Source organism: Macrobrachium rosenbergii, chromosome 46 (assembly GCF_040412425.1).
Source record: "Macrobrachium rosenbergii isolate ZJJX-2024 chromosome 46, ASM4041242v1, whole genome shotgun sequence".
In the NCBI taxonomy this organism is placed as follows: domain Eukaryota; kingdom Metazoa; phylum Arthropoda; class Malacostraca; order Decapoda; family Palaemonidae; genus Macrobrachium; species Macrobrachium rosenbergii.
Window position 1 is genome coordinate 32,781,501 of NC_089786.1, and position 15,475 is coordinate 32,796,975.

Consider the following 15,475-nt stretch of genomic DNA (forward strand, 5'->3'; position numbering starts at 1 on the left):
TATATATATATATATATATATATATATATATATATATATATATATATATATGAAATTTTTATCTGTCACGTAATTTATATACAATATGAATACAAATGTTCACCAAATTCACCTAAGGTATCTCCGATTCTCTACTAGATTTGGGAATTTATATAAGTGATAAATGAATAAGAACCATCGGGACGCAAACCCTTGACATGGACACCTCAGCGACTCAGTGGCATTACCACCAGTGGTGGTAACGTCCACTAAGTCGCTCGATTTTGGGTCCATGTAATAGCGTTGCGTCGATGATACTTTATTCATTTATCACTTATACTGATTAGTGATAATTCTCCATAAATTTTACTTGGTTTAAGGAAGGTATGATATTGCTTATTTATTTTGTATATTATATATATATATATATATATATATATATATATATATATATATAATATATTTATATATATATATATGTTTATAAAGCTTTTTGACAATACAATTTAGTTTGAAATATTCTCTGTGAGACAGGTAGTTTACAACAATTTCAGGTACTTTAGCCTTGTGATTCTGACTTTTGGGGTCAGGAAAACATAAAAAAAGAGGAAAACAAAGGGGAATTTCATATGAGCGTAATTCTCTTTCTGGAGGGAAATATTATGTAAACACGTGGGCAAACTTAAAGGAGTGTATTTACACAACTAACATTAGTACAGGAAAGAGAAATACAATTAGATTATTGATCCTGAAGGGGATTCCTACAGGATGAATAAAACTGGGGGATTCCAGACACAGTCAAGAAGCTTCCACGATAAAGGGTCCCTCTGAAATGAGAGATATGCACATTATACGCCAGTAATGAAAATAGACAAAAGAGTAATGAAAAAAAGCTGCACTGAGGGTGCCAAGGGGCTTCCTTAGATGAGTTAATGATAGCTTAGCGCTGCTGGTTTAAGAGTCGAGCACGGACATTTGACAAGAGATTCGGTGATTACTGGCAACCAAATTAAGTAAATGTTACGAGACAAAAGCGTGACTGAATGGAGGTCTTCCAGAGCACTTTACCATAGGAAGATTTGGTTCCAGCGCAGAAAGCGGTCCATGTATGACTTGAGATTTTCGAGGGCGAGTTTTCTTCCACGTGGCAAGGTGCAGGGGCTTCCGTAAAAGGGCAATGCGTGGGAATTTCACGAAGTGCCAGGCAATGGCAGAAGGCATTAGTCAGGCCAGCAGCAGAGCTACACGTGGCTGGCGGTTGAGGTGCACGAGGAAAAGGTATACTTTGAAAAGGGCCATGTGGTTAGGAGCTAAGGGCACTGCGGACCAGGGCATGTGACTTGTGATCAAATAACTCCATCTCGTCCAGCACGCATGTGAGAAAAAAACCTCGGTCTGGTTTTCGCTTTTATCTCCTCCTATGGGGCAGGGGCACGTCCAACACATGGGGTTGAGTCATGTTCAGCTGATGCCCGCAGGGTTTTTTTGACTGAAAAGGACAACCAGACAGATTCACTTTTGCCTCAGAAATTATCTACTTAAAGGGAGTGGCGTAATAACAATCGGTTTTTAATCTTTTGTATTCTGATAGACAGATGAAGAAATATTGATCGGCCAACAGTAAATGAAAACAACAAAACAAAAGAAAAAGGGGGAAGCAATTTGCTAGCGAGTTCTTGCTAATTATGATACCTCCCCATACAAGATGATGCCCACGCCTTCCTTCGGGTGTGAACATCAATATACAAGAATAAGCGGCAAATGCTTTACGCTACTCTACATTCTGCCTTGCAATGAACTTTACTCCTAAGGATTTATGAAACTGTGACATTACTTTTAATAACATACTGGGACAAATTTCTTTAACAGGACACAAGATAATTTCAACACTTGCACAAGAGTAATTACTTTGGATTTAGTTACACATTGATAACTTTACAAAGTGACTTGAACAATGTGAATTAATTAGGATTATAAGACCAAGTATATGAGGCTATGGCAAAAAAATGAAAAGAAAGGTTATTGTTCAAGAATTAAAATACATGGTTACTTAATTTTAGATATCCCTAAATACATGCGGTTAGTACAGTCTGCCTTGAAGAGGCTGTATAAATGATAAAACAGTGTTTATTTTTGTAAAAAAATTACATCCCCTTTACGCGATATTGTAATGACTATACATATTCGCATTGGTAACTGTTTAGCTAATAGTTCAATGCATCACCAACTTCGATAGTTGATGGCCCACCCCTCAAAAGGAGGCATTTTGACAGTTGTAGGCGACGATGATGAGAGTATTTGCAAGTTTTAATTCAAGCGTAATAAACACGCTAATTTTTCGTCCACTGAGGAACTCGGATATTCAATTTTATGACGGGTGAGTAGACAAAAGACGTGGGGTCTAGGACAAACAGAGTTCTTAGAAGGAAGGGAAGGGGAAAAGAAAAGAAAAAAAGATAATAATAATAGTAACAAAAGGAAAAATTAACTAGATGTTACGAAGGAAAACGTGACCGCAGATGAAAGGCGGAACACGTCTTTCAGAGCTTACGAAAGGGGCATTTAAACCACATAGGCAAGAGTCTATGATTCGCGATTCATTAAAAGGAAAGATAAATAAATAACTAAAAGAGAGTAAATGATGTTGGCAGTAGAGCCAAGGGAAAAAGAGTGAGGGTTTTATTGTGTCAGGCGGGAATCTATCGTCCATCACCCACAAATTACGGCCCAGACCATCACTTCAGTCCCAGGGCGAGAAAAGTGCACCGGAAGGGCGCGACTCCTTCAGGAAGAGCTGACACGCACGCCCGGTGCCAAGGTATGGGCGCAAGGGCATGCTACTTCTCTCTCTGCTACTCTCAATGATGTATACATTGTGTGGAGATGGCATTCATCTTAATCGCCTCCTGTGGTGATAATTTAAGGAAAGACCAATAGAGGATGACAAGGGACAGAAGTTCCTGAGGAACGGAAGAAGATAGCAGAGGGCCCGACATCCCCCTCTGGACCAGAGGTGCCAAGACCTTAAAAAAATGAAATGGTGGCACAGGTGCCAGGGGAGCTCTAGAGCTCTTTCTAAACTACCTGGATTTTCCCACGCCCGTGGTAATTTCGCCTTGAACCTTTCTTAATGGGACAGTCGTCCTCGGCCAGGGAAGTGGAGGGCCTGAGACCGGAGGGCGGCACGGAGTGCCACCTGGGCCTGATGCTGCGACAGCTGACGCTGGAGTTTTCTGTGCTGGTTCTACCATGATCCGTCGCAGATCTTGTAGTTCATCTGCCAAGTGAGATATGGCAGAATCCTGACTTGCAATTACGTCGGCGACGGACTCAGGCAGAGAGGAGGCGGTCGGGGCCGGCGTGAGCGGCTCGCAGGTAACGATGACCAGCTCAGGCATGGGTTGCGAGGCCACACCTGCAGGTGAGCTTCCACTGTGGTCGAGAGGAACCGTCTCTCTTACCGATGCTGGTAGCGGTGCCAGGCCGGGGGAAGAGAGGGGGTCCTGAGTTGGATCCCTTGAATAGAGATCGGGGTAGTGCTCTGGCGCTGGCACTAGGGCAGAGTCAGGTACTATCCGAAGTTTCTTTGGCTCGTCGGTCAGGACGGACGAAACTTGGCACTGCTCGGTGCATTCAAGTGGCACCGGCAGGAATTTGGCATCCCTGAGGGAGATCTGATTGGGGCCCTGGCACTGGCATTGAGGCAGTGCCGGGCACTGGAATTGGATGGGAACCGATCGAGGGGGCCACTGTACATCGTACTCAGGTGGCACTGGTGGGGACTGACGTCCTCCTGGTACCCAGGGGCGCCAGTCTTGACTGAAGGAGAAGCGGGGAGGATTACTAATCGTCCAGTGCGGAATGATTCGGGAATGTGGACCCCTAGATTGTCGTGATTTCTGTGGGGACAAAGTCCAGCCCCAGAATGACGTCATAGCCTCAAGGGAGATAGCTTGCTATTGCAAGATTGCAAATTTTGGATTGGTGAGGTCTTGTGACTCTCAATTGGATCATAGGAGTATCATCTTAAATTGATTTATTCCTCGATCGTGACGAGTTTTCGTCTATTGACGATGGCTCCATAGGGAACTGTGTCCCTTCGGATGAGGGAGATTTGCGCACCCGAGTCCTCGAATGCCGTGACTCTGCGTGCGGGGTGGCTACCTTGTGGAGGAGTCACATATAGGCCTTTCGGTGGGAGGGCCTAATGACTTGGATCTGTGACGGCCAAGGCAACGGTGGGAATATTTGATTTATTATTGCTTGGGCATTTCGCCCATGCGGGAGAATGGCTAAGCTATAAACCTTGCACGCCATGCAAAAGTTCTGGCTGAAGTCTTTTTCGCTGCCCCTGCGGAGGGAGGGCAGCAAGTATATTTTATTGGGCAGTTTTCCGGAAGAGAGAGGCGCGGGTTCTTGCTCCGGCACTGTTCGGAGAATACCCAGTCTTTTTGCAATAATGGCAAGTTAGGGGCTTGCCGAGTTCCCATTTTTGTGGGGAATTTGATCCTCCGAGGAGGGACGGGGATTTATCTTCGCCCCATGGATCCTTTTGAAGGTGATGAGTTTCCCCATGTCTGCTATCCGGCAACACTCGGTGAGGGTTGCTGGGGCTTTTTCCACTACATGAGTGGCGAGGGCAGGAGGGGCGAGAGCAGGAAATGCTCAAATTTAAACCGCTCGAGTACCTCGGTGGCGCTCATGGCTCCTTTTGAATCGAGCCATTTTGTTAATGCCCGCTCGAATGGTACGCCCAATCGGACCAAGTCTGGCCTGCTTCTCTGGGCTGCTCTCTCCAACGTCTCCTCCACCGCTCGGGGTAATCTCGTACACTTTCGTAACTGCTTTTGGCGCAGCGGCTTCCCAGTTTCCCTATCTTCTGTTGAAAGGGCGTGGTAGGCAGTGGAGAGCCTTTCCGCCCAGGAATTTAGTGAGAACAAGGGAGAGTTCCGCGGGGAGAGAGATCGACAGCACTCCAGGACTCGTTCGGCCCTTTCAAGCCATACTTCGGGTTCGGACTCTGTCCATTTTGGCATGAACAAGTGAGCTTGGCTGAGGGCACTTATTCCCGCCGCAGGAGGTGGGGTGGCGCGCTGTTGTTCTAACATCTGGAGCTCATGGGCGCGCTGTCGCTCTTGATCTTCCCGCTCTCTCTCTCTCTCTCCTGCCGTTCTAGATCCTCTCTTCTCTCTTGGGCAATTCTTTCTCTTTCTCTCTCTGCCTGTTCTTTCTCCTCTCGTTTCTCTTGGGCAATTCTTTCTCTCTCTCTCTCTCCTGCCGTTCTTTCTCCTTCTCCTCCTCTTGGGCAATTCTTTCTCTCTTCCTCTCCTCACGTTCTCTCTCTCTCTCTGCCTTGGCATCGTTCACTTGCTCTTGAACCCATTCTCTCAGATCTTGCACCGATAGTCCCATGTCCTTTCCAGCGGACATGTAGAATTTGAAGTCCTCGTTTTGTTGGGCTCTGGTATTAGCCATCTTGAAATAATGGTTATATGATATGTCTGAAAAGACTCAGGTTGTCTGAAAAGACTCAATTTTCCCTGTAAGCGGAGTTTAAATTTCGCTTTCTTAACACCTAACTCGAATTCTAACTACGCTGAGAGAATTTCAGCAATGCAAGCTGACTTCGTCTTGTCCCACATGGGAATTTATTCACGCCTAAACAATAATTCGCTAATCCAAAATGCGAAGTAAAATTTATCACAGAGGAATTTCTTTGGCACTATTCCTCGAAGCAAAGAATATGGCAAGGATTTTAACACAGAGGAATTTCGCACTGTTCCTCGAAGCAAAAGATATGGCAAAGATTTTAACACAGAGGAATTTTGCACTATTCCTCGAAGCAAAGGATGGTTAGCACTGGTTATTTCCTAACTACCTATCTTGAAAGGCATGCATTAATGAATCTAATACTGCGGTTCTCTTCTCACAGTGAATACATGCGTCCCTATTTCTAATTCCTAGGAACAGTCACGATTGTAAAAAAAATTTTGCTAAGATAAACACATTACTTACGTGGAATTTCCGGATCTGTGTGCTGGTTTTACACAAAAGGTTTGTAATTGTCTCGTACCCAGCGTAGCTTTGCTAATTGCTGATTTGGCAGATGCAAACCCAAACAAAAGCAGAATACAAATGGGGGGATGCAACCGCTAAAACGAGAATCTCAGGCAAGAGGTCGCCATTTTTATGTTTTCCTGGCAATTTAGTTTGAAATATTCTTTGTGGGACAGGTAGCAACAATTTCAGGTAATTTAGCCTTGTGATTCTGGCTTGGGGTCCAGGAAAACATAAAAAAGAGGAAAACAAAGGGAATTTCATATGAGCATAAGGCTCTTCTAGTGAAGGAAATATTACGTAAACACTTGGGCAAACTTAAAGGAGTGTATTTACACAACTAACATTAGTATGGGAAAGAGGAATGCAATTAGATTATTGATCCTGAAGGGGATTCCTACGGGATGAATGAAACTGGGGGATTCCAGACACAGTCCAAGAAGCTTCCACGATATAGGGTCCCTCTGAAATGAGAGATATGCACATTATACGCCAGTAATGAAAATAGACAAAAGATTAATGAATTCGAAGCTGCACTGAGGGTGCCAAGGGGCTTCGATGAATTAATGATAGTTTAGCGCTGCCGACACTCGGGGAGCACGGACATTTGACAAGAGATTCTGTGATTACTGGCACCCAAATTAAGTAAATGTTACGAGACAAAAGTGTGACTGAATGGAGGTCTTCCGGAGCACTTTACCGTAAGGCAGATTAGGTTATAGTACAGAAAGCAGGCTGTGGATGACTTGCGATTTCCGAGGGCAAGTTTTCTTCCACGTGGCAAGGTGCAGGGGCTTCCGTAAAAGGGCAATGCGTGGGAATTTCACGAAGCACCCGGCAAGGGCATGAGGCATCAGTCAGGTCAGCGGCGGAGCTACACGTGGCTGGCGGTTGAAGTGCATGAGGAAAAGGTATACTTTGAAAAGGGCCACGTGGTTAGGAGCTAAAGGTACTGAGGACCAGAGGCATGTGACTTGTGATTCTTACTCCATCTCGTCCAGCGCCTGTGAGACCGAACCTCGGTCTGGTTTCCGCTTTTATCTCCTCCTATGGGGCAGGGGCACGTCCAACACATAGGGGGGGTTGAGTCATGTTCAGCTGATGCCCGCAGGGGGTTTTTTTGCCTGAAAAGGACAACCAGACAGATTCACTTTTGCCTCAGAAATTATCTACTTAAAGGGAGTGGCCTACAATCGGTTTTTAATCTCTTGTATTCTGACTGTGCGAAATATCGATCGGCCGACAGTAAATGAAAACAACAAAAAAAAAGAAAAAGGGGAAGCAATTTGCTAGCGAGTTCTTGCTAATTATGATAATATATATATATATATATATATATATATATATATATATATATAATATATATACATATATATATATATATATATATATATATATATATATATATATATATATATATATATATATATATATATATATATATTGTGAGTGTATGATGTTGGTGTGTTTTATGCTCATGGAGAAAAGAATATGGGAAGACTACACTGATATAATACATCTCTTGTCAGAATATCCTACGGAATCCTCAAGCAGTTGCCAAGCTGAAGACGACTGTAATAGGATACAAAGAACGAAAGATGAGTTGGAGAAGGAGCCTTTCCAGAATGTAGAGAAACGAGAAAAAACAAACAGTTCTCTCCATAACGGAATCCGAAGTTTATTCGATTAAAAATAAACAAGCAAATATTAACAATAGCAAAGGCAAACAAACATGAGGGAAGTTGAAATGGAACACGTCAACTTTTGGTCTTGAGTTTCTTGAGTTGCCTTATTTACAAAAAAAAAAAAAAAAAAAAAAAAAAAAAAAAAAAAAGAAGGCTTTCCCTCATAAAGGCACCTAGTCTCTTGCACAGACAGCATTCCTGACATTCAGCTTCATGTTTCTCTAATAGTCGTTTGTGGATACAACCGTCCTCTTCTCGGTTGTCCTAGCACAAACCCCGAAGACAAATGCATCTTTCTCTGTCCTTGTCACCGACAGATGAGAGGGAAGCCGACCTTTTGTGCCCTGACTCCATGACAGAGAGGGCACGCGAAAGGAAAATTGCCTCTGTCTCGATGTAAACCATGTCCTCGGTATAGCTGACTTTGTCCCCAGCGGCGTTTGCCTGATGGCTCAGTTAGGCTGTCATGGTCGATATTTATTTATCTATCTGTCTTTTCTATTTATATGTCTGTCGTATGCCGATGATGAAAAAGCCTTCTACACAATAATGGTCTCTCTCTCTCTCTCTCTCTCTCTCTCTCTCTCTCTCTCTCTCTCTCTCTCTAATAAGAGAAAATCTTAGTTATCCTGATAATAAATACTCTCTCTCTCTCTCTCTTATTTCAGAGGGCGATAAAATCTGAACCGGAAATAAGAGCAGTCGATAAAGAGCATTTCTCTTACAAAGCAAAAAAAAAAAAAATAAATAAAAAATAATATGATAATAATAATGAGTTAATAGTATGGAGAGAAGCATCCATGATGAGAAACATCAAAAACAAGTCGTCAGAAACGATGCATTTATGCATCAAAAATCTTTACTCCTAATGGAAGAGATTATATTCATGGTATCACATCTCGAACTCTCGAAAATACCAGTTTATGAAAATACGATAATATTCCGTTCATTTATTCTCTGATATCCAGTTCTCAAATGCACATACACACAAATCAAAATGAAAATGAAGCTTCCTCCAAAGTCAGTTGAGAAATTCTCTTTCGACTCAAAGTTTGGTGATGATGAATGAAGAGTTCGAAGTCTGACCAAACTCTCAGGATGGACTTGAAGGCAAAGTGATCAATATCATGAAACGAAAGAAAGAATAATTGCCAACTGAGAAGATGTGGTACCGGGACAAAAGACGAAATGGGAACAAGGATTTTCGCTTTTGTACCTGGTATTCGGTTCCCGATATTCTACGAAAATAGAGAAAGAATATATTTCAAAACTATTTGGTTTGTGTTCACTTAGTTTTCTGCTTTCATCTCCAAATCTACATATTCGCTTCAGTTTTAATTCAGAAAAAAAAATGCTGAATACCTGTCATGGGTAAAGGCTAATTTGTCAAAGGAAGAAACTAAAGCATAAAAGATTATTTCTAATAAGCGCATGTTGCGTGAACGTTCAGTCCGGTGTTGTCCTGAGTCCGTCTTTGCCCGTCGGTATTACATGTCATCCCTTCGTCGCCCTGGGAGATCTTCTCTGAAACGTCCTGGTTAATTCGACGCTAGATAATGCAAGATATCGTCTCACTATTCTAGCAGTAGCCAGTGTGGCTTGGTCGAATGAGCGGTTTTTCGATAAGCCAATGAGCAAGTGGAAATTACAAGAATCTTTATATAATCACTAGCCCGCCCATTTAGGGGTATGGAAGTTCTTATGGGATAGCCGTAACACACAAAAGGACAAAGGACGAAGATAAGAGAGAGAAGAAGAAGCACACGTTTTGCTTTCAAGGGAGAGCCCCTTTCAGACGTTTTGGCGTGTTCAGTCGAAGAGAACGTATATTGCCCTTATCTACCCATAGAGGTAGAATATTGGCCTGGAGACGGGGTGAGGGGATTAAGCCGTACTCCTGGGTGAAGCCAGGTTGACAGGTACTCGGCCACGCCCAGTCGTGGCAAGAAGCAGGAGTGGGACACTTTGGGTAACTCAAACTCTTTTACTAAATACGTCAGTATTTACTGTTGTTTATTAAGGAAATATTTACAATAGTGCTGGTAAAACATAAGAAATCAAAGCACGATCATTTTACTCATGAAAAAAGAAAGAAAGAAAAAAAAAACATGCAATTCACATGAAATCATTGGCCGCTAAACTGGATAAGTTTTGTGTATGATTGTCTACTCTTCACTGAAACTTGAGTTTGCAGCTTAGCAGTTAGTCGTTTTCCAACGTAATGGTACCTTACATTCAAATATTTTTCAGCAATTGCTTTTGTTAATAAATCTATATGATTGTCCAAAGGATCAGTATCGTACATATGATACCACAATTTTTAGTAAAGATTTTTTGTCTTTATAGACTTTTTAAAACTGATCTGACTAACACTTTTCAAAATCTTTTTTTACTAAAGCTTTTTGTACAGGACATCATTTCTTTATTTTCTTTTTTCACAAATTATACTGTTATCTATTACGTTTCATCTGTTGGGTTTTCCTTTCTCAATTTTCCTTTGGTTTTCAGTTTAATAAGAGAATGGCGATCACAGGTGAACATGGTTAATGCATCAATGCATATTTCGTTGTAAACGCCTTTCTCTTTGGAGGATGATTTTCCAGAAACCCCGGAAATGCTTCAAAGATAATGGGTTTGCACCATTTGTCAACAATGTGGTTTGACTGAGATGTCCGATCTATGTTTCTTCACGGAAATGTTTCAAGCATATCATTCATCATCGTTGGGGCTGTTTTCTCATCTCATCACAACATCTAAAACTTTATTGCTTCAAAAGAGACATATTTCATCTTTTAAAACATTATAAAAGATATACAACCAGTTAAAATATTGGCACTGATTTTTAAAACCTAATAATAGATAAAACACACAACATCCATTACACACACGTTACACACACAATATAGCTTTTATAGGCAGCTGAGAATTATATATATATATATATATTGTTATATATTAGCTCCCCCATATATATTATTTACATATAAAAAAGGCTCAAAATGGTCTTGGTCTTAATTTGTAAGTGAGCAAATTATAAGAAATGTCAACCATGCTTAAAAGCAGTTGCTTATTTTTATTTAATCTTTGATAATTTGATAGTATATCAAGTAGTTACAACCAAGAAATCACAGTTTTTCTTTTTATAAATTTATTATATATTATATATCACTAAATATTTAATATATCTAATATACGTTTCAGCTATTACAAGAAAATCCTTGATTTGGTCAATATTTCTCTTCTGAACTGGACATTTGTAGCCCCTAGATTTCAGATTTCTAGAGTTCATATATATATATATATATATACACACACATATATATATATATATATATATATATATATATATATATATATATATATATATATATATATATATATATATATATATATATATATATTTATATATATATATATATACATGTGTGTGTGTGTGTGTGTGTGTGTGTGTGTATGTATGTATACATATTTTTCTCTTTTACATTTCGTTGAAACTAAAAAGAATTCAAGAAAGAAAGAAAAACGAATTTCTTCAGTATCTCCGTTTTATTTTAATCAAAACTCAGCAGGGAAGACGGCAAAGCGGGTGGCTTACAAAATATAAAATTCTGAAGAGTTCGGTTGAATGCCAAATACAGAGCTTAAACCAAAACAGTAATCACGTCAACAGAGCTAATCTCGTTCAAAAATTCTGAGCTGCTTATACTGACCATAGGATTAGTCCACATGGGTTTTAGGATTAAAAGCTGGACGATTCCCCTGGGAATTCATGAACATGCCACTAGTCAACTACAAGTAAAAACAACTTACAATAACCGTCCAATGATTTAAACGCACATACTAACCCTTACTTCTGAAACTTCTATTTTCGACATCAATTATTATTATTATTATTATTATTATTATTATTATTATTATTATTATTATTATTATTATTATTATTATTATTATTATTAGTCAAATAAATATTCTTAGCTATTTTTACCTGGCTTGAAAAAGTTCTGTCATGCTACAACAAAACCAATGAATTGTCTGTAAAGTTACCTAAATAAGAAAATGTAGGGGAAATGATTGTACACATTTTTAGGGTCATGAACATATCCACCTGGATTTTTTAAAAGCTGTATACACCAAGGTTTACTAGACGTTATTGTACACTAATTCTATGAGTAAATTATGGAAATTAGAAATGCATAATTTGAAATTCACTTACCGATGAAATGACCGAGTAGGATCTTGTAACTTGTTGTATCTTGCTGTGCAACCAAATGCTGAACAAGAGCTTGGCATTCTGTAAAAATTTAGCTATAAAAAACTCCACACTTCCGCCTCGAATGATATGGATCTGACTGACAAGGAAGGTCGGTCACTCTTGGTTTACTCCCGTGAGTGTCCCAGAGCTTCTTGCCACGACCAATATGGCTGCCCAGCTGTCAACCTGACTTAACCTTTTCCGCGGGACATCGCCTCCACCCTAATCTTTCCTTCAAGATCCACACATATTTTGTTTTATTTTCTTAGTATTACGATGTGCAAATACACTGTATTGTTGAGTTTCCTTTTTTATATTCTTAACTATCACTAGAATATCCCGGAGGGGTCATTTCGACCCCTTCAGAAATTACAAGCAGCGTAGTTTAATCCTGTAAACCAATGCGTTCTTTTTGTCACGTGAGTTTTATTCATTTTGAATGAACTTTCATTTGCTAAAATGTTTTCCATATTACGTCTTTATGAAATCAACAATATCCCCAATTTACCACCAACGCCCGAAAGGGCCATTTTGACCCGCTGAGGAATCGATAGTTGTTTACATGCCAATAGATGCCGCTCCTTCATACAGGGGCTAAATGGTGCTGTGAAAAAAACTGTACTAAAACTATTGTTTTTCTTAAATTTTATAATCCTCGATGAAAAGTTGCCAAATATCACCAGATGAGTAAGTAAAAAAACTACTTTCTTGGTTTATCCTTGGGATCTAACTGATTTGGTCAGTTATAATGTCCCGCAGGCAATGTCTTGACAGTGAAGAAATTCTTTCATATCTCACCAATATTGATGAAAATGAATCCGATAGAGGTGCACTAGTCACTGAAGATAAGTCAGATGGATATTTCGACCCAGATGAAAGTAGAATATTCTAATGACTTCAGTGATGTTCAAGAATGTGAAAACAATGAATATCTTACAGAACATGTTCAAGCAAAGGAAATAGTAGGAAGAAAAGACAAAGCAGCCACTCTGAGCCTCGAAGTGTTAGTCATACGTCTAATACTGACTTAGCAAGTGAACGGTTTACGGCTAGTGATGATGCTAATTTATATGGGAAACTATGAATGGAAATGGAACTGCTACGGGACGTATCTTCAAGGAGAACGAGTTGAAGGAAGTGCCACGACCTACACCCTTTTCTAAGAGAAATTTCACCAATGACGGTTGCAAGTGCCAGGAAGATCTTCATTGATAATCCTCTCTTCCTTCACATAAAAAAGGTACTGACACTGAGGCTCACTGCTGTCTGCAAGATGATACTTGGTCTATATCTTTTCCTGAATTAGAAGCTTTAGTTTTAATACAGTATGCTCGATGAGTGTCTGGATGTAGAAATAAAGCGGTTCATTTACTTATGTATTCACCTTAAGGATTGCCAACCTGTAGTCAAACTATGTCTCGAAATTGCTTCTGTGGGATTATTAGATTTTTCCCGCTTCGACTACAAGACGACGAAACCCCAGCATTGGAAAACACACAAGTCTGTTCTAATTTCGGAAGTTTGGGAATACATTTATTGCTAATTGTCAAGCATGCTATAAACCTTGCAGAAATATAACAATATATGAACAGCTTTTCCAAGCAAGGCATGGTGTTCATTTACTTAGTTCATGGCACTGGAACCAGATAAATAGGAAAAAAAATTTTGGATGGCTGTTGATGTTGACACAAAATATTTGCTAGATGCATTACGCTTCCTGAGAAAATCTGTTCAACGTATATCAGATTATGTTGTCATGCAGTTGATGGAGCCTTACATGAATAGTAGCAGTTATGTGACCATTGATAATTTGTTTACCTTATTGTGCTAAAAGTGAAAAAGACAAGCGCTGTTGGAACATAAAACAGAACTAGGCGAGAAACACCAGCTGAACTGAAGCAGTCCAGTCTATCATTATACAGCTGTAAACTTTTTAGCATGAAGATATTTCTCTAACAATCTATCTCGGTAAAAAAAAATAAAAACAATCTCTTATCAGTAGTCTTAATCCAAATGGCGACATATTTTCAGCTAAAAGAAAACACCAGAAATAGTTGCCTGTTGCAACAAAACCCATTGTGGTGTAGAAGTACTCTATCAAGGAGGTGGTCAGTTTATACATTCTATGACATACATGGTGTTGCTGGAGTAAATGCTTGCATAGTGTACAAAGATGTCGCAAGCACTAAAATATCAAGGGGAAAAAAACATACTGTCAATATCTTCCTGAGGAATTGCATTCAGAATGCATGAAAACAAAGTCAAAGACTTTTTCAATGGGAGATAATGAGAAATTAGTCATATGAGGGTGGTGATGAAATTGAGCCTACAATTCGTCGTAAATGTCAGAACCGCAAAAAGTGTAAGGAAAATAAGACTGTATGGAAGTCTATGAGATGCAAAATGACGGTCATTGGTAAATATACAGTCAGGGTTAAATATACCTGTATCAGCTGCGGGTAAATGGCTGTCTGTAACAAGAATTTATTTTAAAATTTATATCAAATGCACTATTTTTTTTTCATTCAGGATGTCGCTTTCTATTTGTAGAGTAATGAAATATGAGACAGCACAAACTTCTCTTCATAATTCTTTTATCGTAGAAATGATAATATAAGAATAATTCAAAGGGGTCAAGTTGACCCCGCTGGTCATTGGAGGGTAACGCAATTCCTGGCCGTTCTAGTGTTATTTCAAATGCAGAAGTCGTCTGGCAACAGGAAGCAAAAGATTAAAGCTTATAAATAGTAAACAGTATAACTTTGGCTGAATGTGTCTTGGTAATATTAGATTTTTTCTTAATTTTCGTCATTTTTATTTCACATTACTCCAGTGCCCTGGGTTCCAAAACTAATAAAAGTGGCCCATTCTTTACCTCACCGTCCGTCCATTTTATTTCGAAGCTATGCAATAAATCACTGAATGTTTCTGAAGTAACATTTCTTAGTGAAGATTGCGTCCTCCAAATTATCCGTAGGTATTTTAGGGAAAGAATGATGACCCTCGAAGTGTCCTCTGTAGACTGATGATTTCCCATCTCTTTTGCCAAGAGTATCTGGGGATTAAAAGTAGTCAACAGAATTTTGACGGGAGAGAAAGCAATAAAGAATGGAGTAGCCACCGATTTAATAAGAGATGAATACAAATTGTCAAAGGTTAATTTATGGTAGTGAACGCTTGAAAATAAGGGTAAACTTCCGCGCTTCATCAACAGATCTCAAGATTTTAACAAAGAAATTGTAAGTTAAGGGTTGTCGTTACTAGGGCAAGCATTTTTTCAAGTTATGCGAGGGAGAAGCTGATTTAAATGTCACGCATTTGAGAGATTGGTAGAGTACCGAAAGATATTTTTAGTAACTTTTCCCGTTCATGTTTTTCTCTCTCTTACAACCTTACTCCTTGAAGAGATAAGAATATGGCTTCCTTAGGAATTGAACCTCTCTTCGCTTTCCCTCCTCATTCGAGCTTTCTTCTGGCCTGGGATACATTAGGGCATCTGCTT